The sequence below is a fragment of the Medicago truncatula genome, chromosome 7 (assembly GCF_003473485.1).
Source record: "Medicago truncatula cultivar Jemalong A17 chromosome 7, MtrunA17r5.0-ANR, whole genome shotgun sequence".
NCBI lineage: Eukaryota > Viridiplantae > Streptophyta > Magnoliopsida > Fabales > Fabaceae > Medicago > Medicago truncatula.
Window position 1 is genome coordinate 22,081,610 of NC_053048.1, and position 18,397 is coordinate 22,100,006.

Consider the following 18,397-nt stretch of genomic DNA (forward strand, 5'->3'; position numbering starts at 1 on the left):
AAAAGTTGTTGATCAGAGGTTTGATCAGCAGCGGTGTTGGATGGTGGTGGTTGACAATGTTCTTCAGAAAGTCTTGGGGTAGTTTTGGTTCTAGCCATTTTTTCAGAAAATGAAGAACAGAGCAGTTTGAATTTTTTTTTTTTGCGAGGAGAGAGATGAGAGGTTAGGAAATGAGATGGAAGTGAAATAATCAGAGTTGGTAACTGATTATATAGACAAAACGTGCAAGAGAAAAAGAATAGTAGTGATATGATGACAGTTAGCATTGGGAAGGATGAAAAACTGTCAAAAAGCAACGCCTTGGAGAGAGAAAGGAAAAAGTAGCCGTTTGGGAAGATGAATGGATTTGGGATGATTTGATGGTTAAGCCATTACATGGTGGTTAAACCTTAAACATGACTTCTTATAACCAAGCATTAAATGCTTAAGATTATGGAGGGATTTTTTGAATAAGTCAAAACAAGATCTCACGCATGAGATTGTTTGACCCAGAATTTGGGTTCTGAAAAAAAAGTTTCAAGAACATCATGAATGGATAAACTCAGATGAACAAACTTGTGAATGTTCTGATCATATGAATATTGCAATGAACATTCTGATCATTTGAACATTCTGACCTGATGAACATTCTGAGCTCAGGAACATTCTGAACTCAGGAACATTCTGATGAGTGTGGGATTGAGATGGATCTATCTGATTTGTATCAGATGACATCAAGGGGTTTAGTTTAAGGCCCTTAGTGATCAGTAATCAATCTTTATTGGGATTTTTCATGATTAACAATTTTTCTTTAAGAAAATTGAATCTATCCTCACAAGGGGTTTTGTGAAAATGTCAGCCAATTGATTTTCAGTATCAACAAAGCTTAATGCAATATTCTTTTTCTGAACATGGTCTCTAATGAAATGATGTTTTATTTCAATATGTTTAGACCTAGAATGCTGAATAGGATTCTTAGAAAGATTAATTGCACTTGTATTATCACAATAAATAGGAACACTTGTGTACCTTAGAGAGTAATCTTCCAGCTGATTTCTTACCCATAAAATTTGAGAGCAGCAACTAGCTGCAGATACATACTCAGCTTCAGTTGTGGAGAGTTCAATGGTGTTTTGCTTTCTGCAAGACCATCCAATCAATGCTTGTCCCAAGAATTGACAGGATCCACTTGTGCTCTTCCTTTCAACTTTGTCTCCAGCATAATCAGCATCACAATAGGCTACAAGATCAAAACTAGAACCTTTTCTATACCAAAGGCCAAGATCAGTAGTACCTACTAGATATCTAAATATTCTTTTAACTGCAGTTAAGTGAGATTCTTTTGCACATGTTTGAAATCTAGCACATAATCCAACTGCAAACACTATATCAGGTCTGCTAGCAGTCAAATATAATAATGAACCTATCATGCCTCTATATTCTTTTTCAGAAATAGATTTTCCACTCTCATCCTTATCTAAACTTGAAGATGGATGCATAGGGGTGCTCATGATTTTTGCCTCATTCATTTTATATTTCTTAAGAATGTCTTTGATATACTTTTCTTGACTTATAAAAATTCCATTTGAATGTTGTTTGATTTGTAAACCAAGGAAAAAACCAAGTTCACCCATCATGCTCATCTCAAATTCACTTTGCATAAGGTTGGAAAATTCTTCACACATTTTTATTTTAGTAGCACCAAAAATAATGTCATCCACATATACTTGAACAATAAGCAAGTCAGTATTATGTGTTTTTCTAAAAAGTGTGGTATCAATTTTTCCTCTTGAAAAACCATTTTCAATTAAAAATGTGCTAAGTCTGTCATACCAAGCTCTAGGAGCTTGTTTAAGACCATAAAGAGCTTTTGTTAATTTGAAAACATGATTTGGTTTTTCTTTGTTTATGAATCCAGGTGGTTGACTTACATAAACTTCTTCATTTAGAAAACCATTTAAAAATGCACTTTTCACATCCATTTGAAAAAGTTTAATGCTTTTATGTGCAGCATAAGCAAGAAGAATTCTGATGGCTTCTAACCTTGCAACTGGTGCAAAGGTCTCATCATAGTCAATACCTTCTTGTTGGTTGTAACCTTGAGCAACTAACCTTGCTTTGTTTCTGACAACCTTACCTTCTTCATCAAGCTTGTTTCTAAAAACCCATCTTGTTCCAATGATGGTTTTATCTTGATTATTTGGAACCAAGTTCCAAACTTTGTTTCTTTCAAACTGAGAAAGTTCTTCCTTCATGACCTCAATCCAAGAGTCATCAATAATGGCTTCATTTATTGACTTGGGTTCCATTTGAGAGATCATTGCCATGTTGTTATCTTGAAAGGACAATCTGGTTCTTACACCATCAGTTGTGCTTCCAATGATTTGATCAGTAGGATGATCCCCTACCATTCTCCAGCTTCTAGGTGGACTTTGAAGAGATTGATCCTGAACATTCTGATCATCTTCTTTCTCTACTGTGTTCTCAGTATTTTGAACTGGAACATTCTGAAGTGTTGGTGCTTCAGTGTCTTCATTCTCTTTAGGTTTAGAATGTTCATCATATTCATCAAATATGATATGCATACTAATTTCAACTGTCTGGGTTTTTAGATTGTACACTCTATAACCTTTAGAAGTTGTAGAGTATCCTAAAAAGATAGCTTTATCTGATTTAGGATCAAACTTACCCAATTTTTCTTTATTGTTCAGTATGTAACAATAGCAGCCAAAAATATGAAAGTAAGATATGCTAGGTTTAATATTTTTCCAGAGTTCATATGGGGTTTTGTTAAGAACCTTTCTTATAGAAACTCTATTCAAAATGTAACAAGAAGTGTTAATGGCTTCTGCCCAAAAGTAATTTTCAACATTTGATTCATTTAACATTGTTCTTGCCATTTCTTGCAAGGTTCTATTTTTTCTTTCAACAACTCCATTTTGTTGTGGAGTTCTTGCACAAGAAAAGTTATGTTTAATACCATTTTCATCAAAGAATGTTTTGAAGGATGCATTTTCAAATTCTCCTCCATGATCACTCCTAACTGTGATGATATTATAACCTTTTTCATTTTGAACTCTTTTGCAAAAGTTTTGAAATGCTTCAAAAGATTCATCTTTATGTTTTAAAAATAGCACCCATGTAAATCTGGAGAAATCATCAACAATAACAAATCCATATCTTTTGCCAGTTAGACTTGCAGTTTGAACAGGAGCAAACAGATCTATATGAAGAAGCTCTAAAGGTTTCTGAGTTGAAATAAACTCAATAGTTTTAAAACTACTTTTTACTTGTTTACCTTTAACACATGCTTCACAGATTTTGTCCTTTTCAAAGCTAATCTTAGGCAAACCTCTAACTAGATCAAGTTGAGAAAGTTTAGCAATGGTTTTCATGCTTATATGACCAGCCCTTTTGTGCCAGATCCATTTGTCTTTTTCAAGAGACATAAAACAAAATTCAGCAGGCATATCATTTAGTTCTAAAACATATAAGTTCTTTCTTCTTGAACCAGAGAAAAATAATTTGTTAGAGGAGGCTTGTCTGACTTCACATATGTTAGGTTTAAAGATAACTTCAAATCCACTATCACATAATTGACTTATGCTAAGTAGATTATGTTTTAAACCTTCCACATACTGAACATTTTCTATTTTAGCAGAGTTAAGATTACCTATAGTACCTTTACCTCTGATTTTACCTTTGTCATTGTTTCCAAATGTCACTAGTCCTCCATCCTTCTTTTCAAAAGTTAGAAAACAATTCCTGTCACCTGTCATGTGCCTAGAACAACCACTATCCAGGTACCATGGTTTTGTTCTTGCACCCTGAGGCAGGACCTACATTTGACAAGATAAAAATTTTAGGTACCCATGTAATGTTGGGTCCTTGAGGGTTAGTTCTTCTAAGAGATCTTTTCTGAAAGTAACATTCTGTCTTTTATGATCAGATTTGTTACAGTAGAAACATGTCTTCTTAGCCTTTTCAGCCTTTTGTGAACTTTCTGATCTATTGAGATGAGAACGTTCTGAACTAAGATATAAATTATTTTGTTTGATAAATTTTTTCTTAACATGACATATTGATTCATTATGTCCATACTTATCACAGAAACAACATTTAACTCTTATTTTAGCTTTAGGTACAAAACTTCCAATAATTTTGCTTGGATCCTTAAAGCCTAAGCCAGATTTCTTAGTACTCTCATTTTGAGATCCTACTATGTTTTGAAAAGTTTCTGTAGATTTTATAAACCCTGTCAGAACCTTTTTCAATGTTTCAACTTCCTTCTTCAAAAGTATGTTTTCCTTTTGTACTTCAGAAGGTACAGACATAATGCCTTTTTGTTTTCTGTTTATCTCTCTTTGTTTTTCTGACATGTCAAAATGAGAATCTTGCAGAATTTTTATGGTCTTTCTAGACTCATCATACTTGTTTTGAAGTATTTCTTTTTCTTCTTTTATCTCAGAAAGTTCTTTGATTAAAGAGTGACATCTATTAGTTAAGAAGTTTGAATCATATAAGAGACTATCAATTTTATTTTCAAGATCTTTATATAGAGAATCAGTTTTATAGATAATTACCTCTTCCTCATCATCTGACTGAGCCATCAGTCCCATGTCTGTATCTGCATCTTCTTGAGAATCTGATTCTTCCATGTCATCCCATGTGATCATTGCTTTCTTCTTGAAGGGAGGTTTTCTTTGAACCTTTTTGATGTCAGGACATTCATTTTTGAAATGTCCAGTTTTGTTGCATCCATAGCAAGTGACTTGACTTTTGTCAGCTTCAGTTTTGATGCTGATGTTGGTCTTTGGAAACTTCTTTCTGATCTGATTTCTTCTCAGCATCATCCTTTGAATTCTTTTAGAGATTAGTGCAAGTTCATCTTCAGCTTCTTCTTCATGAACTTCTTCTAATTCTTGTGGTTCTTGCACATCTTCATCAGCAACTGATGGGGTTTGCTGAGATGCTTTTAAGGCAAGTGTTTTTACCTTCTTCACTGGTTTGTCTCCTTGAAGTACAACTTCATGAGCTCTTAGTGAACCAATGAGATCTTCCAGGTTCATAGATTTTAAATCTTTGGCCTGAGTGATTGCAGTGACCATAGGTCTCCACACACTTGGAAGACATCTCAGAATTTTTCTAATTCTATCATGAGTGGAATATGCCTTTCCAAGAGATCTCATTTCATTTACTATTGTAGTAAATCTTGCATACATCTCATCAATGGTTTCATTTTCACTCATTTCAAAGACTTCAAATTTTCTGACTCCAATGTCAATTCTAGTTTCTTTGACATGAGATGTACCCTCATGATGTATTTTCAGAGTATCCCATACTTCTTTAGCATTTGTACATTCATCAACTCTTTCACTTTCTTCCATGGTTAGTGCACATGATAGAAAGAGTCTAGCTTTAGAGTTTAGTAATACCTGAGCTTTTTCATCTGTTGACCATGCACTTTTTGCTTTGACAGCTCCTTCTTTGGTTGTTGGAACAAAGTCTCCATCTGTGATGACTGCCCACATATCATTGTCTTGAGATCTGAGAAAGAGTTCCATCTTGCCTTTCCAGAAGTAGTAGTTTGATCCATCAAAGAGTGGTGGTCTATTTGAAGATCCTCCTTCAGCTATGTACTTGACTTTAGACATACTTCCTGAATCTTTTCTCTAACACTTGTTTAAGTGTTCAAACCCTTAGAGCCTTGCTCTGATACCAATTGAAGTAGATAAAATAGTCACAAGGAAGGGGGGGTTTGAATTGTGACCCTTTAAAAATTATCCTGAAACTTAAAAATGATTCTCAAGTTGTTTACTTGGAATTATGTTAACTTTCTGACTTCAGAATGTTCTGAAGTTCATAAACAGAATTGTTTAATAAAGTATAAGTGTGAGTGTGTGTTGTGTATACTGTAGATAAAAGAGTATAGAGAAGAAAGAAAGAACACACAAAGAGTTATAGTGGTTCACCCAATGTGGGCTAGTCCACTCCCCACAATCCTGTGAGAGTTTCCACTAAGATGCTTGAGATAACCTCTCAAGTCCTGCACCTTACAATCTTGTTCACCTGAACAATTACAATCCTGTATTCTCTAAGCCTCAGCAGGCTTGCACCTTCTTGCTAAGTTAACCACTTAGACTTTTACAACCTTTGCTCAACCTAACACTTTAGGACCTCTAAAAGCTAGATGAGACTTTGTTACAATTTGTATGGAAGTTGGGTGTTTGTGAAACAAACAGTGGAGGAAGAAGAAGAGGTTATCTTACAGATAACAAGAGTATTGATTTGCACTAAGTTGATAAAAGACTTAGAGATTGATCAATTTCAGTTTGCAAAAGCTTCAAACAAAATCAGAGTTGTTTTCTTGTATGCTTTGCAATGGTGCAAGTTTTGCTAAGGCCAAGCCCTCTATTTATAGAGTCTTTGGGCTCATATAGCCGTTGTAGGGTGTCCAATGGTGTTCTGCCATGTGTCCTGGGTCCCACAAGCTTTAACTTGAAATTCTGGGCAAACATTCTGATCTCTGATGAACATCAGAATGTTGTTGTGTTCATGATGATCTTCATCTGGGTTCATCATGTTCTTCATCTGGGTTCATCATGTATGAATGAACACATGAAGTTCTGGGCTATGCATATGCTTTTCATATGAATTTCTGGACAATAACCAATGTATGGACTTTTCTTCAAACATCAGAATGTTCCTTTCCCAGATTTTGTCTTGGAACCGGTGCAGGAGGATTTAGTGGGATTCTGCATCTTCATGCCCATGCTTTGAGAGATTGTGTTGTCCTTGTTCAGTACCAACTCTCAGACGTGTCTATCTCTTGTTGAAGATGACAGATTTGCTTTGCTTTTGCTTTTTGCTTTTCACCTACTATACTGTTCATAAAGTAAGCATGAGCTGAGCTTGAACATTCTGATCATCAGAATGTTCCATCTGTTTCACTTAGGATGATTTGTAAGACTATCATTTGATGTAATCAAATCCTAATAGTGAAACAATAATGAAGAGCAGTGATAATAACATCTAGGATGATATTCCTTTGAAAAATATTCCTAGTACGTCAATGTTCATAGTCTTAAATGAACATTGAATGCCTTCTTTGACATAACTCTTGTATATGCCTTTATTGCTTGATTGATCCATGCAAATGTACTTTCCTGGACATATATTTATGTCACATGTGCCTTGCATGACCTTGATCACAGTTCTTGAGATTCTTGGCTTGTATAAGAACAACCTTCTGAACTAGGTTGCTTCTGAACAACCTTCTGAACTAGGTTGCTTCTGAACTGGTTGCTTCTGAACAACCTTCTGAACTAGGTTGCTTCTGAACAACCTTCTGAACTAGGTTGCTTCTGAACTGGTTGCTTCTGAACAACCTTCTGAACTAGGTTGCTTCTGAACTTGTTTGCTTCTGAACATTCTGATCTTCGAGCAACATTCTGATCTAACTTTCTGACCTCAGTGTTAGATCATGAATTCAAATGTCCTTTGATTTCTTGATTCTTGGTATGATTCAAACCTTGTTCCTGTCTTAATAAAACACTCAAGAGCACAAGTTAAATACCAAGGAATTAATCAAAGTCCATTAATTCTTTAATCATATTTGTTTATTATCTTTAAAATTAATTAGGGATTTTGCCTCAACAGAAACCTCTGAAGAACCACCTGAAGAACCTCCCGAAACAGCTGCTCCCTTACGAGCCCACTCCTCGATACGCATTCCTGTTTCCACCAAATCAGTGAACTTCTGTGATGCACAGACAATCATCTTTTCTGAATAACAAGGGCTCAGGGTTTCATAGAACAATTCTGAAAGTTCCCTCTCATCCAAGGGAGGACGAATCTGAGCAGCTTTTTGAATGAAGCGTTGTGCGTATTCTTTGAACGATTCTTTATCTTTCTGGGTTAAGGACTGCAACTCTTTGCGACTTGGCGCCAGATAGGTATTATATTTGTACTGTTGCATGAAGGCCTCAGCCAACTGTTCAAAAGTAGTGACTCCTTTCAACCCCATGAACCAGGTATGTGCCGGACCAGTCAAACTATCCTGGAAGCAGTGAATGAGTAAGGGAACATTATTCTTGTAAGCTATCATCTTCCTAATATACATAGTTAGATGATTTTGTGGACATGTGTCCCCTTGATACTTCTTAAATACGGGCATCTTGAACTTTGGAGGTATGTTTACATCTGGTACTAAGCAAAGGTCATATATGCTTTGGACGACTGTTTCTTTCCCCCGCATATTACTCATCTTCTTCTCTAGAGCACCGAACCTTTCTTCCCAATCGATTGCTTTATCATCCCCCATTATACTGTCGGAGTGATAAATCTGCTCTTCATGTTGTGGCCCAATATGCACAGTAGGACCTGCTTGAGTCATGGTAGCTTGAGGAATCGGTTGACTCATCTGGAAATGTGCCGAAGTCTGTTGACCCTGTGTGACAGGCATTTCAATAGCGCCTGGACCAAAACCCCCGTTGGTTGCAATCGGTATGCCCCAAGGGTAGCCTGAAGGCATGGAAAACTGAGGAGTAGCAAAGGGACCCTGGGGGCCAAGAGGACGGAAGCCTGAGTTGCCCATAGTTGCCATATTACCAGAAGAAAAATCAGTCATCAGAGGCTGGGTGAGGCCGATAGTTGTAGTAGTAGTCGGAGATGGTTGCGGGGGACCCTCAGGTGCAGCTGTGACGACCACAACAGGAGTTGAATTGGAGATTGCTGCTTGCTCTCTCTCAGCCATCATAGTTTCCATCATAAGTGCCATTCTTTCCATCTCCCCCTTGAGGTTAACCAGTTCCTCTCTGAGCTGAGCGTTTTCCTGTTCTGCCGCTAACATCCTTTTCTTGATATGAGCTCGAGTGTTGTGAATGCGAGTGGGTTTGTACTGAATACGCCGGGCCACTTTGCTTTTCTGAGGCAGAAATGAGGAGAGTATGAGACTTGGATTTTGATACTTTTTATGAATGCAATATGATGCATGATATGCTATATGCCAAAATATGCAATTTTTATATATATATATTTTTTATTTTTATTGAAGGACCTATAGAAGCAGTTTTGTAAACATACCAACCTAAACAAATCATAAAAAAAACAAAGTTGATTACAAGATAATTCCCTTTCTAACAACAAAGCCAAGGGATAAACTTTCAAAGTAAAACAAAGATAATTCCCTTTCTAACAACAAAGCCAAGGGATAAACTTTCAAAGTAAAACAAGATAATTCCCTTTCTAACAACAAAGCCAAGGGATAAACTTTCAAAATAAAACAAGATAATTCCCTTTCAACAAAGTGAACCAAGGGATAGACTCCGTAACTACACAAAAACATCAAAAACAAACTGAAAGACTCTCAAGTCTCTGAACCGAGCTACTCCTCAAAATCAGAATGCGGCCCATCAAAGAGATCCATACGTTTCTTCTTCCGCCCGGGAATTTGATCAAGCGCGGCATCTTTCTCCTTGATACTCTTTTTCAGCTGGGCGATTATCACATCTTTCTTGTGGCTATCATAGGCTTCTTGCTCTAGTAGGGCCATCACAGCCTCATACTCCTGATCCTTCTTGCGGTACTTCATTTCCCATATGGACTTCTCACGCCTTTCGATATCCAACTGCTTTTGATATCCTTCTAAGGACTCGGGAGGTAAAGGTAAAGGTATAGCTGGGACGGTTGATGTTGCAATCCTTTGTCGTGGGTATGGCATCTTCAATTTATTGGCTCGATCAATAACCCATTGGACATAAACTTCATGGGCGATAACCGATCTCTTTCCTAACTGATTCTTATCTTTCTTGACAATGGAATACCAAGCTTTCTCGAACTGCACTCTTTGATTTGTATCATCTTTTTTGTAGAGGAAGAAATCCCTATCTAGGATGAGGTACACAGGCTTCATCTCCATATAATACCCAAACTGTCGTCTCGCAAGAATTGGGCTGTAGCTAATTCCTCCCTGCGTACCAAGAAGAGGTACATTGTTGAAGTCACCACAACTGTCAATAATAAACTCTGGGTCACAAGATGGGTTGAACCAGATTATGTCCTTTGGGGTCCAAGTCATGAGCTTTTGGGACCAAGGGATAGGTTCTGGTCTAATACTGGGACGGGGTAAGTGTGAAGTAATCCAGCGGTGGAGTAAAGGTGTACAACAGACGATGGTCCCCTTTCCATGACTAGTGCGATCATGAATAGCAACATACGTGTCAGCGAGTAAAACAGGAACCGGGTTTTGGGTTAAGAAGATCCGTATGGCATTCATGTCAACAAACTTGTCAACTCTCGGGAAGAGGACTATACCATAGATAAGTAGGGCAAGGATAGACTCAAAATCATCGGTTTTGGATTTCTCGAAACAAGTGGTGGCCTTTTGGTGAAGGAAGTTGTAAGGTAAGCATGGGAGACCGTCTTTGGTTGTGAACTTGTCTTTTATGTCGGCTACTTCAAGGTGAAGGGCTTTTGCGATGGTAGGGATTTTAGGAATGGGCCCAAAGGCATGAAAGGGTACTTCATCGAGCACCGGTAAACCAACCCAATGGGAATACTCCTCTAGAGTTGGGAAGAGCTGAAAGTCTGGGAATGTGAAGCCATGGTAAATCGGATCATAGAACTGGACCAAAGTATTGAGAAGCATTACATCCACTTTTGTCTTGAGAATGTCGAGCAAATTACCATACCGCTCCTGAAAATGACCCGGATTTTTCAACATCTTCGTCAAACCCCTCAAACCCTCTAAACTCTCTGTATCCGGTGCCTTGAATTTATACCCGTGGGTCCTCCTTCCAACAACCTCCATAACCTATGATGTTTATAAAAAAACCTATATAAGTCCTTCAATATTTCAATGGATGAGAAAATATGTTTATGAATGAATGCATGTATGTATGATAATGCTCAAGTACATAGAATACATGGTGAGGGTAAGTTCCACAATGTTGGAGTCAAGGGTAACAACGCCATCTGGTAAGGACTATGGTTTAAATTGCACTTGTAACAAGGGTTCTACCGAGGTTCCCAAAGTCATTGACCACTTCCGAATATTATCGGATACCGAGAAAACACCCGGTCCAGCAACGTTCGTAGGAAAGTCTTATTTGAGTGTAGTATCGCGTGTCGACTAATTCCGAGAAAACACCCGGTTAGCCACCGCACTACATCCTAAAAGGCCTAGATGGGTTAAGGGTTACTAAAAGGTTCTTAGCTTCATTGGAAACTTAAGAGTAATAAAGTCTAAACGTGAAAACACACGCCGACATATATTACTTCAAGCTCCTTTGCTAAGTGTGGTTATCTCACGTGTGACAAGACACGAGTATACTCTCGGTATGCCACTATGAGTCTACCACTCCTATCTTATGTTTCCCTCAAGCTCGGGTGTGGAGCTTTATCTCACCACTCACGTGAAAGCAATAGCATTTAGGCATGTATTTACAAGGCATAAGAAATAGTAAAGCACAAGTAAAAAACAAGTAAGGTGGGTTTAACCCGCGTAAGACTAAGTCCCCAGTGAAGTCGCCATTTCTGTGCTCGCGATTTTCGGATATCAAACCATTTTAATTGATTTGAATCGTCAATCTTTGAACTCTCAATTTTTATTCGTGGGAAGGGAAAAAATGAGTAAAAACCCTTATCGAGACTTTGGATTCGGGGGTTGGTTTCGAATAGGGAAGGTGTTAAGCACCCTAAACGACTTCGGTACTCCGAAGGAACCGCTTACCTAAATTATCTTGTGCTAAATTCATTTGGCTTACTTGAAAAATTATTACCTAAAATCTAAGTGAAAGAATGGAGGGAGAAGAAGTATGTTTTTGGTTATTTTTATTTGATTTGGAAGGACAAGTCCTCTGCCTACGTACCCTTTTTGGGAAAGGGATCAAAACCGACGTAGTTCCACTCAAGAATTTCTTTGGTGGGTTAGGTTGATTTTAAGATTTTTTTGAAAATGGGTTTTAAGAAGAGAAAGAGGCCTCAAGGCATGAGATAAAGAAAACAAGTGAGGTTGATTGATTTTAAAATTTAAAAATGGTTGAAGTTGAATTAAGATTGATTGAGAGTTTGATTAAGAAAATAAAGAGAAAATGTTGTTAAGAAAATGATTTTGAAGTTTTGCATATTTGATTTTTTTTTAAGAAAAATGATTTTTCTAAACTAACGTAACGTCGTAAAAGCGAACGGAAAGCGGTAAATAAATTGTGGTAGTGTCGGTGCAAGTGTCGGTGCGTGTGTTACCTACATTATTACATCAATTCCTAAATACAACCCTAAGGCCTTTATGCCAAAATAAAAATGCAAGAAATAAAATTACATCAATTCCCTATTTATACATACTAAGTCAATGACGAAATAAGATGATGAGAAAATTAAATGTGTATGCTATGATTCAAGACAAAAATTAAATTGTTAGTAAGCATAAGAAATATCATGGTGAATGAGACATAAGAAATAAAAAGCAAGGAATAAAGACAAGCAACAATTAAGATCATCATATAAGAAATAAATAAAAAATTTTAAAAGAAAACAAATAGGATGGATTTTAAAAATTAGAGAAAATTAAGATGATAAGAACAATATTTTTTGGAATTTTTAAAAGCATTAAAATGTCAGAAAAAAGTGTAAAAAGTATTAAAAAATGATAAAGAACACTTAATTAAAAAAAACAAAATTGGCTCAGCAGGATCTAATCTGGACCGTTGGATGAATCCAGAGGTCCAGATCTGAATCCCAAGATCTCATCACAGCCATAGGATCTAAGATCCAATGGTTTTAAAAAAAAAGCTCAAAAGCAGAGAAATAACACAGGAAACACAGTGACCGTCAGATCATAGATCCGACGGTTTGAACAGAAAGCATACCAATGTTCACCCAAATAGACACACACATGATTCAAAAACAAAACACACAGTAGCCATCAGATCAAGGAACGATCCAGATCTGATGGCTCATAACGCGAGGGAGCACCAAAGAGCATGTACGCGCGTATATATGATTGGACAAAAACAAGTGTAGTATAAAAAGGGACTTCAACAAAAAACAACACAAAACATAAAAAAAACTTCTCTCCCCTTTGAATTCTAGAGAGAGAGAGTCTGACCTCTCTCTAGAATTCCGGTCATCTTCTCCGATTGGTGTCCAACTACGGCGCGGTGGCCGGCCGCCTTACGGTGGCGGCGCCGCCGCCGGAGTAAAAAAATTTGCTCCGATTCAGAAATTTTTTGCACTTTTAAACATCCATTTTCCTGCTTTACGTGAATCCGAGCTTAGATTTTTGAAAACAAGTCCCAAACGGAGTAGATCTGAGTTTGAAATTAATTTTTTTTTTTACAAAGAAAGCACAAAAACGTGAAAGAGAAAGTTTCTACATCTTTACCTCGAGTTGAATCCGTCACGAACTGTTCTTTTTGCTCCAACCTGCTCCTTTTGCTCCGGTCCGGCGCGTCCCTTTCTTCTTCGCGACCTCACGCAGATTCCAAGTTTGGATCTGCTCTCTCTCCGATTCGGTTCCGGCGCGTCCCTTTTGCTCCGGTTCGGTTTGCTTTGTTTTGTTATGTGTTGATTTGAGTTGGTTTTATGGATTTGTGGTGTTTATGTTGATTTTCTGGTAAAAAATTATGAGGATGAATGTTCATGAATATTCATGAATGTTGTTGGTAATGTTCATCTTTTTTGTGATTTTTTTGGTGTTTGATTCGTATTTGGAAAGAGAGAGAAAAGGGAACAGTGTTTTCTATGTGATGGGGACCAATCTGACCCGTTTTCTGACTCTGACGCGGCTACAGTGTTTTTTTCTGGCCCATTTCCCAATGATTGACAGTGTATTTATAGTGACAAACTAGGGTTGGCTCTGGTACAAATCAATGACCAAAATGCCCCTGCAGCTGAGACTTGGAGAAAAAGACTTTAACAAATAAATAAATAAATAAATAAAACAAAAACAAAATGAATAAAAAATAAAAAAGAGGAAGGAAGAAAGTCACTCACGTGACTTTCATTTCTTTGTTTTTTTTTTCTAAAAAATAAAAAATAAAATAATAATAAACAAACTAACCTAAAAAAAAGAAAATAAAAAGTCCCTTCGAAATCTGACATGAGGTACTTCAAAGTATCCTCCCTGCCGAAATTTCGGTTGAAATGATTAAAAAGACACGCCTTTTAAAATACAATTAGCCATTTTAAAATGGCTTGCCTGTTATGACTAAAAGGATTATAAAATGCGTTTATAAAAATTCAAATGAAGTGATTTTAAATATTGTAAAAAAAAGCAAGCGAGGACTTAAATGCCAGATGAAAGTCTTTAAATGATTAATGACGAAAAACACGAGTTTTAAAAGGTAAAAAAAACGCATAAAAGAGAATCTGGACTAATATAAAATGCGGACAAGAAAGATTTCAAATGGTCCAAATTTGGGGTATGACAAACTCCCTTATACTAACTTATACTACTGGCACTTTGAGAATCTTTAAAGGTTAATGCACCACTAAGATTAAAACGTGTTTCCTTAAAATACCTATTCATACATTTACTCAAGGGAAGCAACTTTGTGTTTTTCTCATTGGAGAATTTTATTCACTTTAAAACAAGATGTGGGTATATCAAGAAGACTTAAAACACAAGAGTTTGCTTTTATGTACAAGAATCAATCAAATAAGAGGAGACAATGAAAATTTTTGTGTCATGATATTTTTCAATAAAAACAAGCTACTTAACCATGCCTTTCACAATAAAACAAAACAAAAGAATAAAGTTCAAGGGAGTTTGAAAACACTACGACTAAAGACACTTTATTAGGCTCCCCCCACACTTAGGAGAAGCATTGTCCTCAATGATTCAAAATAAGAGAAATAAAGAAGAAGAAGAAGAAGAAGAAGAAGAAGAAGGAGGAGGAGGAGGAGGAGGAGGAGGAGTAGTAAGAGAAGAGAGGAAGATGAAAGCTCACATTTTTCATTGAGTTCTATAGGGAGGACCTTGGAGGTGAAAATGGTGCATCATGTTCCGAAGCATTTGGTTATTTTCTTCGGATATGCGGTTGCCCCTTAGGACATAATTCCTTAGTCCCGACAATTCAACACCTTGCCTTAGTTGCTTGGTGCTTATCCTCTCGGCCTCGGTATGCATCCATGCCCATCTTGCATTTTCATTTGTTTATCCGGCATCATGGTCATGGTGCTCCTCATCATGGTACAATTGTGCACCTTCCTCTTCTTGGTGCAAATGTGCATCTTCCTCGCCTTCATTATCGTGTTCTTCATGTACCTGGGGATCATCAACAACATACAACAAATTTTCTTCCACCTCGGTGTTAGTCCGAGATGGGTTAGAAAGTATAATCAAAATAGGCACATGGAGTTTGAGTGCGTAGGACATGGGTGGATGGGGCTTAATGAAGTTCATAAAGATAAGGGTCTCTATGTTAAGCCTATTGTTTCCCTCAATTTTGGTAATCCCTTGGTCCTCACCCACTCTCAATTGCCTAGCTATGTATGCGATGATACCACCCACAACTATCTCTTCCCTACTATCAAACCTATTACCGTCACGGGAAAGGTAATCAAGCAAGTAAAAGCATGTGTTAACGGGGTGGTTGTTAAGCATGGCCCACGACATGAAGAGTTCATCCGTCCTAGTGTTCCCCAATTCGGTCCTACCCCAAATAGTGCAAGTCATTACCCTTTGAAGGTACCTAAGCACCGGGTTGTGAATATGGTTAGCTTTGTTTGAACGTGTGTTAAATTGCCTAAGGTCGGTGATATGTTCCCAAAAGGTGGCGGGTTGATAGTCAACCGACTTAAGACTTTGATCCCAAGAGTCGTGGATGAACCCCGCGTTAGCGAAGCTTATCTCATCACAAAAGTGTTGGAGAGACATCTCGTAATCAATGTTCATAAGCCGGAAAGAGATTCTATGATTAGGGTTAACAAAATTCATCCTATCCTTTGTAAAAACGATAGAACTTAAAAACTCATAGGTGAAATTTTCATAACCCCGCATAGGTCTTAACATAGCAACCCACCCTAATCGTCTTAGAAATTTAAACACATTGTCACTAAGGCCTAATGTAACCAAGTCATAATTATCAGGGTACCTGCAAGGATGTAAAGGTGTAGAGATGAGATTTTTATACCTATCCTTTTTCTTGTTGTCCTTGAATATTATGCCATGATTATTTGCCGGTACTTGCTTCTTTGGGGGAGGTCCTCTTGAAGATGTTGCAACTTCTTTTCCACTTCTTTTGGAAGCCATAGCCTTGACCTTGGTTGGACTTGGTGTGCTTTTGGTGAAGGTTGGGGTTAGTGAATGTTTTTTGGATTGGGTGGATGAAAGTTGATTTTGTATGGATGGTTGTGGTGGTTATGGTTTTTATGGTTGAATTGGGTAAGAAATTTTGTGAATTGGTGAAGGTTTGATGGAGATGTGGAGGTTTGAGGTTTTGTGGTTATGGAGGTTTTAGAGAGAAGTTGGAGGGATGAGAGGGGTTTGGTTTGAAGAATGAGGGAAGAAGATCAAGGAAAATGAGGTTTAACCTTACCTGAGGTCGGGCACGGCCGTGCTGAGGTTGGCACGGGCCGTGCCAAGGTTCTGGAGACCGGGACTTCAAAATTTCTCCGTTTTCTCGAATCATACTCGGACAATTACCTACAAAAACAATTAAAAACAAACAAAACAAAACAAAAGCGGTTAAACCCGTGGGTTGCCTCCCACGAAGCGCTCTTTTAGAGTCATTAGCTTGACGATTAGAAGGTTTCTCTACCCAATACCCAATCTTTCCCAAAGGGATAGTGGCATCAACCTGAGATTCTCTCCCAAATCACACATAGCTTTTTCAATGGTTTCACTCTCAATCACACAAGGGGTGGAAAAACTCTCAATCACTATGAAGTTAGGCTTAGCAAGCCTTTGTGGGACATGGATTTTGAGTTTATAAGGTGGTGAAACGATTGGCTTATCACTCTCTCCTATGACTTTCTCACCTTGTTGCTTTTCACTCTCTATCTCACCCTCAATTGTCTTAGTTTTCATAATGGTGTCCTCTAACTGCTTACCGTCCCTAAGTTGAATAGCATTTATAAGGCTTTTGGGGTTGGCTTCAGTTTGACCTGGAAAGACTTCGAGGGTTGGAGAGGAAGTAGCTACTTTTTGGGCTACTTGAGAGATTTGAGTTTCTAGCATTCTAGTGTGAATAGCAATGGAGTCCACTTTAGATGTAAGCTTGACAAAAGAGTCATTCAAAGATCCAGTTTGATTTTTAAGTTCTTGAAATTGCTTGGATTGCTCCATAGCATGTTTTTCTAGTAAAATTTCCAAGCTGGATTTCTGAGGGACTCGTTCGTTGTTTGCATACACGGGTGGTGTTGTGTGTTGTCCAAAGGTATAAGAATTTTGCTCGGGACTTTTAGCAACACGACCTAGTTTGCATTCAACACCAGTATGGTCAAGTATTCCACAAAATTCACAAGGTGGTGAAACAAGAGCAGGTGTGACGACACTTACAGTTAATTTATCAAATTTTTGAAGAAGTGTGTCCACCTTAGTAGATAGATGATCAAGGGTAGAAACCTGGTACATACCTGCCTCTTTTTTAGAGGGTGGAGGAGTAACATCAGCGATAACTCTCTCACTTGTCCACTGATAGTGGTTTTGTGCCATGTCCTCGATCAAATCATATGCTCCTGTGAAAGTTTTATTCATTAAAGCTCCACCTGCAGCTGCATCAACATTCATTTTTGTGGAAAACAAAAGACCATTATAAAAAGTGTGGATAATAAGCCAATTCTCAAAACCATGATGGGGGCAAAGCCTAAGCATTTTTTTGAAACGCTCCCACGCATCGTAAAGAGATTCACCATCTTTTTGAGTGAATTGTGTGATTTGACTTCTCAATTGAGCAGTTTTACTATGGGGAAAGAATTGGGAAAGAAATGCCTTCCTCATTTGGTTCCATGAAGTGATAGAACCAATTTGCAATGAATGAAACCAAGCACTAGCTCTATCCCTCAAAGAGAAAGGAAAGAGGTGCAGTCTTACGGCCTCTTGGTTTGCCTTCAAAGTTCCACTGAGTCTTAGAAAAATTGAAACATGAAGATTCGGATCCTCAGTGGGTGATCCGAAAAATTGATTTTGCTGCACTAGGTAAATAAGTGCAGGCTTTATTTCAAATTTACTACCCTCAACCGTTGGGTACACAATAGCATCGTACGACTCATCTGAAGATGTGATTGCATACTCTTTGAGAGCACGTTTCTCATCCATGTCGTTATTATTGTCTTTGAGCCATGCCTGAAATCAAAACGGTTAAAGATAGAAAATAAAAAATAATGAGAAAGGGAGGGAGAGAGAGAGAGATATATATATATAAAATAAAAAATAAAAAGATAAGAAAAGGAAATAAAATATATTATAAATATATAA

At 37.5% G+C, this 18,397-nt stretch overlaps 1 non-coding gene across 1 annotated transcript; it reads left to right on the forward strand.

Moving 5' to 3' along the window:
- Window positions 1-17,765: 17,765 nt before the first annotated feature.
- LOC112416822 (small nucleolar RNA R71) lies at window positions 17,766-17,872 on the forward strand. The gene has a single exon (XR_003007337.1). It is a non-coding gene; the product is annotated as a small nucleolar RNA R71 (small nucleolar RNA).
- The last annotated feature ends 525 nt before the right edge of the window (window positions 17,873-18,397 follow it).